This window comes from Chanodichthys erythropterus, chromosome 13 (genome assembly GCF_024489055.1).
Source record: "Chanodichthys erythropterus isolate Z2021 chromosome 13, ASM2448905v1, whole genome shotgun sequence".
Classification (NCBI taxonomy): Eukaryota; Metazoa; Chordata; class Actinopteri; order Cypriniformes; family Xenocyprididae; genus Chanodichthys; species Chanodichthys erythropterus.
In genome coordinates, this window is record NC_090233.1 from 9,742,966 (window position 1) to 9,755,935 (window position 12,970).

General features: G+C 37.1%; 1 protein-coding gene across 2 annotated transcripts in view; it reads left to right on the top strand.

Annotated features, from left to right (window-relative positions):
• LOC137033664 (serine/threonine-protein kinase PAK 3) overlaps window positions 1–12,970 on the top strand; it is a 64,029-nt gene that overhangs the window by 1,086 nt on the left and 49,973 nt on the right. The window lies entirely within an intron of this gene.

The following is a 12,970-nucleotide window of genomic DNA, read 5'->3' on the forward strand; positions in this document are numbered from 1 at the left end:
GTTTTTAAGCCATTTTAATTATGAGGACTCAGGAAATGTCCTCATAAACCACGTTTATGTTGTAATAGCAGTGTAATACCCATGTCATTTTACAAATTTGTGCCCTCATAAATCATATAAACACACACACGCACACACACACACACTTGCACACAAACACACTCATTAGAGGACTCAGTATACAGCCAATTCTCTCCTTATAGAAGTATTTTTAGATATAGAGTATCAGAAACAAAGAGCAAGGACCAATGATCTTTGTAGCTCCTGATTGGAGGGAGGATGGCATTGTGGGGGATTTCATTCATTAACATATGTGTCCTGTGGGATAGGGGTGTTATGTGTGTGAATGGTGGAGTGTGTGATCATGTGTTGGGGCTTGTACACAAAGACCTGACAGCTAAACTAGTTATGAGGTAATTAGGGATGCACTGGCATAGGAATTTTGGGTAGCACTTTATTGTACAGTGTCCTTACTATACATGTTACATGTAGTTAGTTACTATAGTATAGATTGTGCATAATTACATGCAATTAACTCTAAACCACACCTTAATCCTAACACTAACCCTATAGTAAGTACATGTTGTTAATTCTTATTACTCAGTGTATATATATATATATATATATATATATATATATAATTACACTTTAACAAGGGCACCTTAAAATAAAGTGTAACCAAGTTTGGCCAAAACTGATAACCAAAAATTAATATAAGGTTATGGTATAACCTGCATCTTTTTTCTTGCTTTTTTCTATTTCACACTAAAATCTAGAATTTTGTGAAACCACACATCACAACATTATAATATATAGTGGGAAAGATTGAAAATGAAAGCTAAACATTTAAAGTTACATTTTCTAAGGGTGCTTCAGTTAGAAATTTCTGCCGATACAATAGATAAGCTTTTTTGGAAAAAGGTTAGTTTTAGGGCAACATCAAAACAAATGTAGAAAAAGTGGGAAAAAGTGATTATGCATCAAAACATAATGTATAACGTAAAAGATAGATACCTGCCATAAATGACTATACTGATTAAGTTGTAAAAATGGTTTTATCTGCTTCTAACTTCAACTTAATCAACCTTGTGATTAAGTAAATAAATACATTTTTCTGTTGACTGCCACCAATGTGCATCCCTATATATCTCATTTACACCACACAGCAACAGACACTACACCACTTCAAGGAAGAGGAAGAGATCTTATACAGAGAATCTAATGCTTTGGAAGTGTGTGGGTTTTTCCCTCTCTTAACACTTAATTTGTTTGCTGGTTCATGTTTCTGTGTGGTTCCTGTTTTATGCGTTCTTCAGTTTAACTACAATTTCAGTCTACGTTTCTCTTTTGCAGTTTTTTTTTTTTTTTTTTTTTTTTACTGAAGTAGAAAGTATATAATGAGCAAAAGAAGCCAGGTCAGCACAACCATATAACAATGAGATTGGAGACCTATGTATCTTTGTACGTGTGTCTGTTGTAGATGAGGTTGACATTAACGTTTAGAACCTAAACCATCATCTGATTCATTTGTTTTATGCATTCACACTATGACATCTTCTTAAATTGAGAATATTGCATATACAGTTTTCATTTCCAACAAACTGGGCTTTTCACAATGGAGTAAAGGGGGCAGAATTTCTTTAATATGTTATCTATATTTGTTATCTATAATATGTTATCTATATTTGGCTTTATATTTCTCAGTTGTGACAAAAAAAAAAAAAAATCTCATTCATTTTCATAACCGTGACTTTTTTTTACTGTAATCAAAATTATGCCTGAAAAACAAAGAATCACATCTTTAGTTTCTCATAATTGCAGCTTTATTTTGTTTTCAATTGTGACTTGTCAAGGTGCTGATAAAAATCAAATTGATTTAAGTATCTACAAATAAATAAATAAATATGTTAAAACATTTCGTACTGTGCCAGCAATCACTGGCACACATTCGAGCACTTTTTACTGTTGATATCCCTTTTGCTTTTGCTATATTGTCCACTTTGGGCCTATTAGCTCTGGCAGCTATAAGCTTGATCCTTGACTATTAGAACACTGCATCACTCATTCATAGGCCTCTCAACCGATTCACAAATCCACAGCAGGGTCCTGATTAGATAGCTATTTTTTTCATGACTAAGATTTTAAAATTTACATGTAAACATTTCTCAGACATCAGGTTGCTGTGAGGCTGGAGCCTATCCCAGCATCACAGGTCGAGGGCAAGAAAACACCCTGGATGTATGGCCAGTCCTTTACAAGACTAACACACACAGACATGCACACTAACCAACTTGCTTCTCCTCCTTATATAAATCTCATTTGTTTAAAAGACCTCCGGATAACAGGCGAATCTCAACATAACACCGACTGTTACGTAACAGTTGGGATCATTAATATGTATGACCCCAATATTTGAATATGCCAGCCCATGTTCAAGGCATTAGACAAGGGCAGCCAGTATTAACGTCTGGATCTATGCACAGCTGAATCATCAGACTAGGTAAGCAAGCAAGGACAATAGCGAAAAATGGCAGATGGAGCAATAATAACTGACATGATCCATGATAACATGATATTTTTAGTGATATTTGTAAATTGTCTTTCTAAATGTTTCGTTAGCATGTTGCTAATGTACTGTTAAATGTGCTTAAAATTACCATTGTTTCTTACTGTATTCACGGAGACAAGAACTGTCGCTATTTTCATTTTTAAACACTTGCAGTCTGTATAATTCATAAATACAACTTCATTCTTTGTAAATCTCTCCAACAGTGTAGCATTAGCCCGTTAGCCACAGAGCATATAGCCTCAAACTCATTCAGAATCAAATGTAAACATCCAAATAAATACAATACTCACAGCAATCGATGCATGCATGCAGCATGAATGACGAACATCTTGTAAAGATCCATTTGAGGGTTATATTAGCTGTGTGAACTTTGTTTATGCAGTGTATAACTGCACTTATAGTCGAGAGTTTGGGAGGGCAGGTAGCGAGAGATTTAAAGGGGCCGCGCAGCCTGGATCGGTGCATAGTTAATGATGCCCCAAAATAGGCAGTTAAAAAAACGAATTAAAAAAAATCTATGGGGTATTTTGAGCTGAAACTTCCCTTAGACTTATATTACATCTTTTGAAAAGACGTTCTACAGCACCTTTAAAGTAAGTTTTTTCTTCTTCTTCTGTGATTTAGGTTTAATCTTTAGTGGTGCTCCTTATATCTCTATGTAACCCTATGGAGTCTGTATGTGTCTCCAGTACTGTAGCAAAGGTCAAGGTTTATTGGTCTGGAGATTTTGTGGATAGATTGGCCTGTGGATACTGGATGCAAATATATGTGTAGAGTGAGTGATGGGACTGAAAGTATATCTGTGTCAAGTGTGAGTATGTGTGGTGGGGGATTTTCCGAATGGAAGGATGATTTTTGGGCTACAGCCTAAGTATTTCAGCAGCTTGTGAATGTGTGCGTCAGCATACATATAACTGCTGTCTGTTAGAATTGGGGGTGTGTGTGTGTGTGTGTGGGGGGGGGGGGGTTTGTTATGTATTTTGTATACATAACTAAGAAGCATGTTGTTTGTCTTGGGATGCATCTGTTCATACATGTATGTAAAAAGTCTCACTTCTGCTTGGCTCCATAGAGGAAGCTTAGGGGTGGGTGATATATTTCACAATATAAGTAGTAGTCCTAATTTTATTTCATTATAACAATACTATATTTTTATTATTATAAATAACAGAGATGCAAATAACAAACAATAGGACTAATATAATATACACTCTGGGTTATTTTTTTCTACCCAAACAATGGTTGAGCCTGTTAGGTCATGTTTTGGGGTCATTTTTTCTACTGTTGGGAAGTTTTTTTGTTACTTATCTGTTAGGCTAACGGCTGCTGGGTCAATCTCACTGACAGTTGAAACAATACATCCCTCCCCCACCCTCTGACCTAACAACCCAGCAGCAGCGTTACTACAACCCAGCTGTTGAGTTACAGAGCGAGGGCCTTTTGCTTCCTCCTCAGGACAGAGCAGTTTTCAGCGCTGCTGAACTGGTGCAATTCTTTGGTGAAATATAAGGTTTGTATATATTTTAATCTAAAACGCTTTAAAAAAATATACGCAACACAGCATATAGTGACAAGATGTCAGTCAGCTAATCACATCATTCATGATGGAAACTCCTTTTGCCTTGAATAAAATGAATAAAATAACCTAGTATTCCTGTAAACTAGAATAAATCAACCCATTACACAGGGTTTAATGAACAACCCAACATCCATCCTTCCATTCTCCAAACCGCTTATCCTCTAAAGGGTCGTGGGGATGCTGGAGCCTTCTCTGGCCACAGAAGGGGGACACCCTGGACAGATGGTCAGTCCATCATAGGGCTCACACACACATTCACACCTACAGACAATTTAGTGTCTCCAAATCACAGACGTTGCAGTAATACATAACAACTAAACAATGTCATCAAATATAAACAATCCATTTAATTTTTTGGCACACAACATAGCAGAGGTTAACAGTTTACAGAAACATTTACAGGAAAAATCGTATATTGTGTAATATTCCTAAAAAAAAGTTTTAATAAACTGGATTATAATTGTTATTATTCTACTGTAATATATCTGTCATAATTTCTTCAAATTAAACCAAACTGAAGACCTCCAAATTTCTTTGTGTATCTGACAAAAGTTTTATCAAATGAAATGGTGAAATGCTTCTGAAGTGAACTCTTAGAGCAGCTCTGGAGATGAAGTTCATGTGGAGTGTCTTCATGTAATGAGATGGCAGATGCTGACCACGAGCATCATGCATGCTTGAATATGTGTAGTAGATGAAACTTAACGGCTCATATTCAGACTTCATATTTAAATGGCATTCTTTTTGTGGTTTAATATTTACATACACTAGTCCAGGAGTGTCCAAACTCTGGACACTCCTGGAGAGCTCCTACTCAGCTCAACACACCTGTTATGATACCTGTCTCATTTCCCAGCATTGTGTTTAAGGACTTTTATTGTGTTTTATCATGCATTATGCTGCGTTCCAGGCAGGTTTTTGAGCCTGTAAGTCGCGACTTCAAATCACGACTCACGACTTTGTAGCGTTCCAGGAAAGTCAAGCCAAACTGCGTAAAAGTGTAAACAAACCAACATGGTGGACTATACGGGGCTTATGCTCATTAACAATTATTATATCGCCAAAGATGCTTACTCCTTGCTTATTTGAGGGAAACAGAGGAAAACAGCGCATAAGGCAAGAGAAGCTGTTATACCTTTTATTTTACCGTTCACTTGCATAAAGGCGCATCCGTAGGGGCTGCCATTGTTGTTTCGCGGGCTATGTGACGTCAGAACCCGTAACTGGGAGTACATCGATATAGTACGAGTTCACGGGTGGGAAGTCACGGGTATGACTGCTGTTCCAGTGCACTTTCACGGGTAGAAGGTTGGAAAAACACGGGTTACGGGTTGTCTGGAACGCGGCATTAGTGTCCTGTCTGTTTGTAGTCCCTTTGTAGTTCTTTTGTTCATTGGTTTCCCTTGTATCCCCAGTTGTGTCTTGTTTCCTTGTTATCTTGTTAGCTCCTCTATGTATAAATAGCCCAATGGTTCAATCAGAGTTTGTCATTTGTTGTCTTTGCACTGTTTGTAGAGTTTGGGTTTGCTTTGTTTCTCCCTTGTTTTGGATTACCCTTTTGTGTCTTTAATAAATACTGTTAGCAGTTAGATGCAGCCTCTCCTCTTCCCTGCATAAACCGTGACAGAACCTGCATGGACATTTCTAGCATGCCTAGTAAGACCTTGATTAACTGGTTCAGGTGTGTTTAATTGGGGTTGGAGTGGAACTCTGCAGGACAGTGGCCCTGCAGGAACAGGATTGGACACCACTACATTAGTCTATATCCAGATTGGAAGTGTACATCCCCTACTTTTAATTTATTCATCCAAATTTTGCCAAATTTTATGACATTCCATGTTATACAGTAAACTCCTTTTTATGACTCGATCCCATGATTCCATCCATGTTTTCCACATTGCAGAAATAAAAGGGCCCTGCTTTCGTTGTTTGATTAATGACATATACAGCAGCAGGTATATAAGGCTGCTGCCACTTTAAGACCTAATGCACCGATACAATATATTAACAATTTTTACTTTCACTTAAGACACAACCAGCTGAGCTGAACATTATCCAAGAAGAGCATTTCAATAGTTTTCTGTGTATTTGACAAGTGCAATAAGTCATGAAAAATAACTGATTCAAATTTGAATTTGCAGCAAGGTAAAGGCAACACTATCTTTAGACTTGGCCTCAGGCTTTGATACTTCCTGTTAAACAGTATTTGCTTTCAGTCATTTGGGTTTGTTCAAATGTACTAGTTCCCCTAATAGTATATAAGCATTGTAATTTTGTAAAAAGTGTGTATAACATTGTTATGCAGTCTAACAATTTGCCCTAAAACTTTGCTGAGTGTTAAGGAATAGCTGACCAAGTTGCAACACTACTAACTTAACTACATTTTTCAGTAGCACTGCAGGTTTTTTTAGATGCTTTTATAATAAAGTACCTTTTTCCAGCAAGTAGTTTAGTGGTGTTGCATGACATTACTACAATGCTATTTTTGTAACATTGATGTGCAATACTTGCAGCTTTATAGCTGAGTGATTTGAGACACTAATTTAATATGCTTGCCTAAGTGTCCACTCGCTCTCTCTTATATGAAACAAAGCAGACCAGAACACATGCAAGCGACAGTGACAATGGAGGCCTACATAGATGAGAGATTGTGTTAAGAGATTGTGTTGTCGTGGTGAGAGATTGCTCAAAACTGTGCATGTGTTGAATTCCTGTGTATGCATACGAGTCAAGTGAAGTATACTTTGTATTCACCACACTATGTATTCACTTTACTTTCACTTTACAGAAAATGATGAACGATGACTGTAAGAGTGCGACAAACGATGGTACAACTCTGGCTAAAACATCAGAAGTTTTCAAGACAATTCCACATGTGTAGTAGGGACTTTGAATAATTTTTAATATGCAAAAGTGTTACCCAATCATAGCAGTGGATGTTTACTTTTAAGTCTTGAATGCAGCATTCCTATAAAAGTGTTTCAAATAGAGGGTCAAAAATAGAATAGAAAAAAGCCTATTACTTCTAAATGAGAATGTTTGATGTAAAGATCTTTCTAACATTATGACCTCAATGGATTCTGATTGGCTGTCAGTGCATTTTTGAAAGTGATTCCAACAGTATAATTTCTCTGTGCTGTTATAGTTTGTGGTGTGCACTCTGCTATTCTTTTATATTTAGAACCATTTTAGAACTATATCTTTATCGTTATTTATATTTATTGTTTTTGGTGTGAATGGGCCTTTAGCCTGTCCTCACTGAAGGGGACAGAACGTTCTTATTAAGAAGTTGAGAATGACGTCGGCACAATTGATTGCCAAGTGCAAATGTAATTATGGAACATATATTGCTCAAAATTGTAAAAATGTTAATTAGATCTTCAGAATGAGTTTGAGGCCAAAGAGACAGAGAGGGGCAGATAAACATACTATATTCTAGTTACCCTGAAAACACATTGAGGTTTTCTGGAGTGTGCGCGTTTGTGTGTATGAAATACACAGGAAATATTGTTATAAGTTATACAATCACCTAAGCCAAGTGTTAAAAATCATTTAAAACACACGCAGGGCACTGAATATACTTGCCACTGGTGTCAGAGCTTGAGGAAATATGATACACACACACACACACACACACACATGCAAACCCAAAGTGATCCTCTTCCTCACTTCACTGGTCAAATTGTCGCATTTTATGCGCGTGTCTGTGTGCCTTTGTGAGGTGCTAGTAGGGCCCCAGTTGCTATACTGGATTAGCATAGAGGATTGAGTGCCATCTGGTACCCGCCTGCAGAGAGAGACAGAGGGAGAGACAAGCATTTACACACTCTCACATTCTCTACCTGTCTGCTTCTCAGAGAGTGTACTAGGGCTTTTTCTTCTATTGATTTATTCATCCTGTAGTCAATTTCTAACCCTAACTGTGTGGGGGTGATAAAGAGAGGCACCGAGAAAGCAAATTAAGTAGGTTATATGAGTGAAGCCTCTCTCTCAGTATCAGTGTGTGCTGTTTGTTGCCTTCACACAGTGTGTGGAAGACACAGGAGACATGTCTCATGTGTCATATCAAGCATGCTCTTCATTTCAGTCACACAAGTATACTTACTCTTCACTGACACAACTACATTTTTGAAAAAACTTTATTAGGAGCAAAATTGTTGGTCATTATTTGTGAAAAATTGATTACAATGTGTATTTTATATTACTTTTCTTATAAGATTATAAGATATATATTTTCACTTATATATATATATATATCCAATTTCACAACATCATATTGCTATCATATTATATACATTTTAACAACTGGAACATGTGTCCTGCAAATGCTTCAATAAAACATTAAACTGGCACTGAAAATTATAATAGAGTTATGTGAGTGTGAAGTAATGTGAAGTATGTTGGTTAGTTTCTAGTGAGATGGTCAGTGAGATGAGCAATATTAGCCTAGCCAGCATCAGTATGGGGTTAATGAAATATCAGGTTCCATCTGTTACTATGTGTGTCTATCTGGGTGAGTGAGAGTGTGCAGTAGATGGGAGCATCTTTGGTGAGGAAGGTTTTCATTAGCCTAAGGGTGGTTTAGCTTTAGCAGACCCATTTAATGCCATAGTTTTTGTCAGTATTAGAGCCATCTCAGCAGGGAGTCTCAGACACTAACTGACCCAACACCATCAATACTGTCTGCCAAATCCCAGTTGGCCACCTTAGATTTTTCTACTCATATTTTGCCCTATTTGTATCCTGTTTGTTATGTGTTTTGTTATGTGTTTTGCATATAAACATTTCTACAATATTCTGCCTGTGCTTTTTTGTTATACTGTATCACAGTTTGTCTTTTCCTTAATAAATCTTTCACATTAAAACCTAAATTACACAAGAGGGAGCTTACTGGTCCCTTAAAAAATATGATGAAAAATTACCAACAACATAGTGACTACACTTGTTGTTAATACTGTGAAACCATAATAATAAAACCATATTTGCTATTAGATAGTCATTTGATGCTGTGGCTAATGCCAAGTTATGTCAGATTTACCAAAGAAGAGATTTTGGTAAAGAAAAAGCTGCTTAACTCAACCTAGTAGCCAATGGTTGTACTTGACAAGCCTTATCCTGACAGAAAATCAGTATTTTTTTATTTTTTTTTTTTAATCTTCATTCTGGGTGGAGTGTACAGTATCACTGAAATCACTGAAAGCATTCGGACTTGTGGAAATATATATATATATATATGTGTGTGTGTGTGTGTGTGTGTGTGTGTGTGTGTGTGTGTTGGTTTTTGTGGTTTACGAGGACTTTTGACCTGAATACGCACCGGCATTACGGGGACATTTGGGTTTATGAGGACACAGGCCATGTCCTTGTAATTCCGGCAATGTAGATGCCTTTCTCTATGTCCCAGAAGCACCCTCTCCAATTTTCGCGGCATGTCCTTATATACCACAAAAACCTGATTTTATACCATACACTGTGTATCCTCTGTGTACGAGAGTGCGCCCCTGCAGCCGGGTCCTGGTACTGTACCGGCGTCATCGAAAATTTGCATTTTTCACACAAGTGTAAGTATTGAGGCCTGTGACTGGTCAGATCGGTACTGGTAGGCGGGAAATCACGAAAACAAGATGGCGCCGACGGGCGGAGCCTAATTCTGCAGCTCCTATTGGTTGCATACGCAATGAACAACAGCGAGACAAGATGGCGCCGGTGGGCGGAGCTTCATTCAGCTTCAGCTTCAGCATAGGTCTGTATAACAAGCGAGTTAATGCAAAATACTAATTATTTAAGTGTTATTGCCTATAATTTTTTATTTGTGAATTAAATATATGAATAAATAGTGATCCTCGATTAAAAATATCCCTTAAATGTCATGTAATAAAGTATAAAAATAACTTGAATGCTGTTTACTCAGTATTTATACAGTTTATTTAGCTCGTTAGCATATGCTATTCATGTAAACACAACCACACATTAACTCGTGCGCTCACATCACATATATTTATTATTATTATTTTAATCCCGCGTATATTATATTAAGTATGGTTTATAATAAGAGTCTTCGCGTTCATTTCCTGTTTGGGCCGGATAGAAGCTGCACCTGAGAAGACATCTGAGCACCTGATGGAGGCTACTATTATTTTAAAGGTAAGTTGTTCTGCTTTTTAAATGCTTGTGGGTCCGTTTGGCTTGTTTGTTCATGTTTTGTAAGCTCTTTGCAGCTCGTTTTACAGTTATAAAACAGCTAGCTCGCGATGCTAACGGCGCTAGCGAGATTGTGATTGTGTTTAAAGACTGTCAGGAGGGAATCAGCGATGCTTGTCATTTAAAGCTGGTTTTCGATTAAACTATAATTGTAACTGCATCATTTTCTGATCGCATGCAATAACCTAGCCAAGCCATCATAATAAGGCGTTGTCATGACTACAGTCTGAAGGGGACGGCATTTCACCCAGTACAGTATCCTCACATACCAGCCTACTGTAAATATTACTACAGTTCTGCTTGATTTAAAGACATTAAGAAACAAAGATTTACTGGCTATGATAAGATGTATCAGAACTGTCAGTCTTATTCAGTCAAATTAATGCTGTCAGTATTATTGTCTATAATTTATCAATTGTGAAAATTTATGAAGGAATATTGATCCTCAATTATACATAATTCTTAAATATCATACAATAAAGTATGAAAATAACTTGCTGTTTACTATAATTTATCTTTTGACGTTTATACTAAAAACAGAAGATGACAGAAGACACATCAGATCATGCTGAAGTGAAACAGTGATGGAGAAAGCCCAATCTCAGGAGGAAGACATACAGTATTCACAAAGATTCATCAGTGATTTCACCTGTGTCAGGTATATTATATGTTATTTACAGTCATGATTTTACTTGCTTTATTATTAAAGGTTAAATGTTACTCAGGGAAATAGGGCTACACAATATTGCAGAAAAACTGACATTGCAATATTTAGTTTTTCTGCAATTTATATATTGCGATATGAAAACAATTCCACCAGATGAATTGAATAGCACTATTTGAAAATAATTAATCATTCTAGGATGATTGGGATCATTTTGTAGGGTAGTGCATCTGCTTAGAGAATAATAAACGAATTACAAGCTTAGATAAACACAATAAAAATAAGATACAAATTAAAATAAGCAGTGCTTTATGTTTTTCAGGTTAATCTAACTGTATTGAGGTACACACATTGAGGAAAGCATGTATGGGTCCAATATTATATGCATCCGTTTTCTTAATTGTTTACAACACAGAACCAACTGTTTTCGCTGAGAGTGTTTGTTCAAGCTCAAAGATAAGAGAAAGAGAACTGAACTCTGTGTTCACGTGCTATCTGTCTGTCAGAAAACAGCGCGAGTTCCAGTCATAGTGCGTTTGATGTTTAAATTGACAGGACTTAAAAACACAAGCAAATGACATTTGTAAAAGTCACATGCGCTCTTAACCGGGGGGCAGCTGGACCGTTCGGATCAACTACGATCCCTACACTTGACATTGCACATCCTGTGATGTGACTTTTGTGGATGCACACATCGGGATACAATGCTAAAACCATACATCGTGCAGCCGTAGTCCGTATGGATCGCAGATCAACTATGATCCCTATAGCCTACTTGACTTCATTTGTACTGCAATGTCACACCCACAGATAGGTATCAGTGACAAAACTATATATTGTGCAGCCCTACATGGCTTTATATATGCATTAGGGCTGCACGATATATCGCATGCTTTTGTCACGCGCATTTCTTCAGTAAAGCCGGTTCCCTGATTACCGCTAAATCACCATCACCTGCTTTCAAATGGAGCGCCATTTAATAGACAGAGCCGTAGATCACTGAAAAGCCACGCAATATCGCGTTCATTATCGAAGGCGATTCATCTGCGATATGAACGCGATATTGCGTAGCTTGTCAGTGATCTACGGCTCTGTCTATTAAATTTGAAAGCAGGTGATGGCGATTTAGCGGCAATCAGGGAACCGGCTTTACTGACGAAATGCGCGTGACAATCACATGCGATATATCGCCCAGCCCTAATATGCATCACATTACATGCATGTTCATGGCAGTATGTGAGGTGGTGTGTAGCTTTACACCTGTTTTATGAGGACACGTGTTTTATGAGGACATCATGCGAACATGTTCTTCATGTTTGACTTGACTGAAGAATCTCTGTGTGTTGTTAGATTGACACAAGCCTGGTCTATGATGACACTCGTTTTACCGGGACTCTGGGGTGCACCCATATGGAAGATTGGGATTGATACTGATAACCCATAATTCACAGCTCACTGTAGCAAATGTCAATATTGAAAACTCATTATTGTGTTTGTTAGATTAGATATAATCATTTTAGAAGTAGGTAAAAAGAAGCACCCTCAGTTGAAATTGACTTTCAATGAGTAATACTGCAATGAATAATTGTTTTTTTTTTATTTTGATTTGATTTTTATTTGCTTTTCTTTCTTATTTTCAGATGGTAACTGAGAAGAATCAGATTCAGAAGAATAAGATACAGCAACAATAAAGGTATCAAATAAAAAGTAAAGTAATAATTGAGTTAGTCCTTAAAGGTGGTAAAGAGGATGTTTTGTTTTATACATTTTTGCAATATTACTTGAAACTGTGTTTACTAACTGATAAAAGACTATTTATTAGGTGCACTGAAAGTAATAATATTAATATACATAATCTGTGCACGAGGTAGGGCCTTAAAAACATCAGCCAATCGCGTAAACGGTTGGCCCTCTGGCTTGTCAATCACTGCCGTGACGTTCCTTGTGAGAGACGAGC